The following is a 6,189-nucleotide window of genomic DNA, read 5'->3' on the forward strand; positions in this document are numbered from 1 at the left end:
TCCTCTTCTAACTCTGCCAACCCATCCTCAGTACACCAGAAACCTAAGCCTCTGTTTCTCTAATTTTTCATAATAATCATTAACTAAGACCCTTAGCCTGTTTCCCATATTCCCATACTCAAAATTTAAGCCTAAAAGCCTTAAAATGGTGTTATAGAAGCTTACGACCTTGTTAGGAAGGTGAAATAGTTGAAAACAAAGTTAAATTTGTGAAACAGGGCATGTGCGTCCGCACAGGGGTGTGCGTGCGCATGCCCAGGAAGATTTTGAAAGTGTGCGTATGCATAGGAGTGTGTGTACGCACAGGTATAAAAACTTGTAAGGTCTGTTCACTCGCACAGGGTGTGCTAGCGCTCCCAACAGACGATCCTTCCCGACTTGTGCGTGCGCACCGGGCTGTGCTAATGCTGCAAGCAGAGAGCCTTTTCCTGCCTGTGCGTACGCACAGGTCTGTGCGCCCACACAGAATAAGAATTTTGCAGGATTGTGCGTTCGCACAAGGCTGTGCGTGCGCACATATCAGAAATCATGAAATTCTGCAACTTTGCAGAATTTCAGATTTTTAACACCAACTTTGAATGATCATAACTTTCTCTACAAAATTCTAAATTTTACAAACTTTATATCGAATTAAAGGGTTTTCAATGAACTTTAATTTTAAACAATTTTCAATCAATTTTGAAAACTGAGATAAAAGTTATGATCATACAAAGTTTACCAAAAACCTGCTTTTACCAAAATCCACAATTTCTTACCATACACATTCCACACCATACCAAACCATTCAAAAATCTATTTTTCATGAAAATTAACCCTTTTGTGTCATAATACACCAACAATATCCCATTTTCCTTCACATTTTACTATTCTCAACCTCAACATCAATTATATAACACTTATCATCAAACCACATTCAGATTTACCATTTCATCAACCTTAACATCACATCTATAATAATAAACCATCTTTCTAATCCATACAATCATTCAACACCATCATATCATTATAAAACATCATAATTGCACCCGACATTCATCAACTCCTCATAAACCATCATTCATCAATATTCAACATACCAACAATCATTTTATTTCAAACCTATCCTATGGGTCACTAGCCTAAGTGTCCATGAATATTATATACTACCGAAGAAATCGAAAACATACCTTGGCTGATTTTCTATATGCGCCAAAACCTCAAAATAGCACAAGTTGAGTTTTTCACCACAAGTAAGCCACCAATGTAACTCTAACAAGCACCAACAAGCTCCAAACTCACAATAATCAAACTATATATGCATAAACCATCAAAAATCAACTTAGGGTTCCATTTAACTATAAAATCACAAGGGTTTAGTGGCTTTTAACTTTTCCAACAGATTTGATAGCAAAAAATCCAATGCTAAGCAAGGATTAGAGGAAACCTAAACATCCAAAATCATAAAAACTCATTTAACCCAAAGCCCTAATAAACCCGAAATTTTGAAGAGAGAAACTGAGAAGGATTTGAGATTTTCTTACTAGTTTCTTATATGAGTTTTGTAGAGCTCTTCACAAGGAATGCATAGCCACTGACGGCACGCAAATTGGAGCACCGTAGCTCGTGATATCGCGAAGAGAAGAGATGGGTGAATAGTATTTTCTTCTTCCTCTTCTCCCCTTTTTATTTCAGCATAGGTGTGTTGTGTTTATGTGTGTGTATGCTAGAAATGGGTTCATTAATAAACCTTTTATATGCTGGGCTTGGGCCCAACTTGGGCCCGGTCCAATCCGTTAGCGTTTTTAGCCCGTTTGGCCCAACTTCGGGCCAAACCTTTAAAATTAACGCCCGGTTTTCTATTTCTAATGTTTTTCTAAGGTTTTTGACTGTTTCCACTTTTTCTCATGCGGTACCGGGCAGACTTGAACCAGTTCAACCGGTTTAACTACCGGTTCACGGTTTTTTACGCTTTTTTGTAGAAAACACATTTTCTGACTAGGAAGGACCTACTGAATTCAAAAATCACATTTAAATCCCCAAATTCTCATCTTAACTTTCCGAAATTTAATTTGGACATTTAAATGATTTTATTTGTGAAAATTCTGGTTCTTACAGATGTACCATTATTGGACGATAAAGCAAAGCGAATGAGGGAAATATGATTTTATATGCACCATTATTAGAACTTATATGATCTTGTAGTGTTTTATATCCATGCTTTGTTCGAGTAGGATGAAAAGCAATATTTTAGGGATGGAGGGAAATATGGAGTACCTTCTTGAAAAAGTAAGTGTAGCATTAAATTAATATTATTTATCATTAGCAAAAACAAAAAGAAGAATAGGAGGCTTGAGAGTTTATTAGCAATTAAGTAATTACATATTTCTTTATTTTTTCCTTAAAAAATCCAGATCATGTCTGTACAGTCTAGGAGTGACAGTGTTAACACTTCTTTATTTGAAAAGAGGGAGCACATTGAGAAATTGCATCGCACTTGTAATCTTCTTCGAAAAGTTCAGATATTAAAGAATGTTTGTCAAGTTTATATATATTATTGTAAGCATGATGATTTTATCTCTCGTATAATTTATACTTTTCATGATTTTCTGTTTTGGTTTTGAGTTATATCATTTTGTTCCTCCCTTGTGGAATATAAAAGGGTGTTCCTTTCTATGGTTGTATTAATATATTGTTTCTTGTTGAATTGTGGCTCTTGCCTTATTTTTTAAATAAACAATAGATAAATAATGTTAGAGACTCTTGGAGACATCCAAAATGTCTGATAAAATGATATCTAAAGTGGAGAATGATAATGTTCAAAAGCAGGTTGATGTGAACTCCATGTCAAAGAAAATTAAAATACTGAGGATCTGGCTGCTTAAGATATCGAAGACTCCTGACATTATCAGGGAGAACATGCGTGAAGATATTATTATTGAAAATCAGGAGCTTATGAACCATACACATGGCAAACTTGAGGAGACATACTAATTCTCCACAGCTTGCAATGGAAGTGAGAAAATGGTGCTTGAGAATTCAGTTCTTGTCACATTCCTCAGGCAATTGAAATCAAAGGCAGAAAATCTTGTGACAGAAAGAGATGCCCTTGAGGAGTTGAGGACCCAGTCTAAGGAGTTCTTGGCACAGCAAACGGATGTCAAAATTACTATGTTAAACATTGAACCATAACTAGTTGAATCTATCAATGATTAACTAAATTCTCAAGTTAGAATTGGAAAACAATTGTTGTCTCAGAAGAAAAAAGAAATTATGAAAGCAGTAGAGATGTTTAGTATAACAAACCAATTGAGTCTCTAGACCATAATTTAGATATCATTAAATCTCCTTATATCCTAATAGCTGGTTATTTGATCATTTGTGATAAGCTTGGCACCAGTTAATATTAAAATATTTGATCAATATATTGTTTAAAGGATCATTTCCAGGTTCAAAATTTGGTCTCTAGGAGCTGCTTGTTGCGTCGCCATCTTTGCCCGCGTCATTATTGTCAGTTCAGGCCTGCTGTTGACTCGTCTTCTCTTCTCCGGTGCGCACCCATTTCTATGGTGCAAGGTAAATATTCATGTGCTTACTTTTGTATTTATCTATGTCTGATGTATATAAAAATTCTTTATTAGCAATAAGGAACATATAGTAGTCTATACATATATATAAATAAATCTCTTCATATTTGTTTTTTATATTCATGTAATTTAAACCTGAGATCTTGATAGAAATTAAATGCAAACAAGAATAATGTTGCTAATTATATATATATATATATATATTTGCCATGTATAATAGGAACCATATGGATCAGGCCCTACGTAAAGTGCATAATTTTCAAGATAGTTAAAATTGTGAACCTACCACTGCATAATTTTCAAGATAGTTAAAATTGTGAACCTACCACTGGAAACAAATGAGTATCCTTTCACTTCTAAATGAATCCACCAAAAACAACTAACTATATGAAAAGATATATGAAAATATATATATATATATATATATATATATATATATATATATATATAACAACTAATATATATTTACTTCCTTTTTTATTCAATTAGCTTATGAATGTGCAACTTTAATACTCCTATATATTGTGTTCTGGTCTCATGCTAATATATATACCTCTTTTTTTTCTTTCCATTCTATGATATATGTGTGCATCCTAGCTATGAGTTATGAGCTATGGTTGATAGTTTTTGTAGAATTTTGATACTTTTCACTTGCAATGCTGTTAGGCAAATATATTATGATTACGGAGATTAAGATAGCAAATTTTTAGTTTGTGAAGTAGATTCTAAATTTTAGTTTTTAAATCTTTAGATTAAATTAGAAATTCAGATATTGTAAGAGATTACAATGTGTTACGTTATATTCTTTGTATCACTGTTTTGTCTTTTTCAATGGCAGGGTGAGGAACTACCACCAGATATCGCTGCAGGGATGAATTTTGTGGAAGGACCGAGTGAAAAACAGAATCCTAGGATTGGAGTTATTTTGGTTTGAAACAAATATTTTTTTGAATTTGACTATTCAATTCTTAGCAAGAGATTTACTATGTTGATATTTTTATAAATATATTATTTTATTTTTCAGTTAATTTTGTTGTTTTTTTCACAAGTTTAGATTCAATAGATGAAAAATATTAAAATTTATAATATTAAAAAATCCAAAAAGGGGAAAAAATATATCTTTAAAATAAAAAAAAATCAGCGTTTTTTAAAAGAAAAATCCAATTTTTTTAATTTATATTGAAATTAGCGGCGGTTTTATAACCGCCACAAATAGTCCTAAATTAACAAACGGTAATAACATTATGGCGGTTCGTAACTGCCGGTAAAAGTGGACTAAATCCTAATACTTGTATATCACGGCGGTTATACCAGCGGTTGCTAGAAACCGCCGCAAAATCACTTTTCCGTGCCAATAACTAGGGCGGTCCACTAAACCTCCAAAATTTGATTTTGCGGTAGGGAAAAAACCGCCACAAAGCAACGCCTTTGTTGTAGTAACATAGTTAAATTGATCGGAAAATACTGGCCTTAATTCGTATCGGTAAATTTTGAATTTGATTATTATATTAAATAATTTATCTCAACTTATACTAAATTAGGTAAAATAATAACATAATAATAATATTATATTATTATTAATTGAGATGTCTATTCTACTGTACTTTTAGTAAAAAGTTGCTGCATCTCAAAATCGGACTGTTACATAAATCATCAATAATATCATGTGATTCTTCAGTAGTATAATTATAAAGATTTACTTCATTATTAGATTCTTTGTCCTTAGCTATAAAACATGTGTTCTTTGTTCATTCTCATCATCATCAGATATATCACTTTTCAAATCTTCTCAAGATGCCATCAAAACTTTTTTCTTTTCCTCGTGCTTTCTTTTTTTCACTTTAGCATTGGACATTCAGATATGAAGTATCCTGGTTCTTTGTAATAGATGCAGTTTCTTTTATTGGTTTTCTTCTTATCCTCCTTAGATGAAGAATTTGTTTTTCTGCCTTTATATCTCATCATTTTTCTCAGTCTTTTTGCAAAGAAAACTATTTCATCATTGCTGAAAAAATTTCTCATCTGATTCGGTTTCAACCTTCAACTTCAAAGCCACACTTTTTTCTTGTTTCTGTCTTCAAATGAGTGGTTTCATATGCTAGTAACTTTTCTCTTAACTTATCATAAGTGATTTTGTTAAGATCATTTTTTTCTTGTAATTCAGTAGTTTTTGTCTCCCATTGCTTTGTGGGACTTCTCAGAATCTCCTTGACCAGCTCCTTCTCAGTGAATTATTTCTCCAGTGCATCGAGTCCATTGATTATGATCGAAAATATTTCGAACATTTCATCTATAGACTCTTCTTTCATAAAAAATAGCTCATAGTGTTTCATTAGAATATCGATTCTGGTTTTTCTCATTTGATTTATTCCTTCATGAGTAACTTAAAGTTTCTTCCATATTTCCTTAACAGTTTTGTATCTAGAGATTTCTCTATACTCTTCAATACTTATGGCACAATGCATCATATTCACTATTTTGGCATTTGACTCCACTTTTTTCTTTTCTTCTTCCGTCCATTCTTCATTTTTTTTTGAATGACTTGTCCTTCAAACATTAGTTTAGTTGGAATCTCAAGTCTATTCATGATGATCTTCCACAGATTATAAATTATAGATTGAATGAA

At 32.5% G+C, this 6,189-nt stretch overlaps 1 long non-coding RNA gene across 1 annotated transcript; it reads left to right on the forward strand.

The window, feature by feature from the left end:
• Positions 1 to 2,786: 2,786 nt before the first annotated feature.
• On the forward strand, positions 2,787 to 4,591 carry LOC112779305 (uncharacterized). The gene is made up of 2 exons (XR_003190643.3): positions 2,787 to 3,552; positions 4,402 to 4,591. It is a non-coding gene; the product is annotated as an uncharacterized lncRNA (long non-coding RNA).
• The last annotated feature ends 1,598 nt before the right edge of the window (positions 4,592 to 6,189 follow it).

The sequence above is a fragment of the Arachis hypogaea genome, chromosome 19, assembly GCF_003086295.3.
Source record: "Arachis hypogaea cultivar Tifrunner chromosome 19, arahy.Tifrunner.gnm2.J5K5, whole genome shotgun sequence".
NCBI lineage: Eukaryota > Viridiplantae > Streptophyta > Magnoliopsida > Fabales > Fabaceae > Arachis > Arachis hypogaea.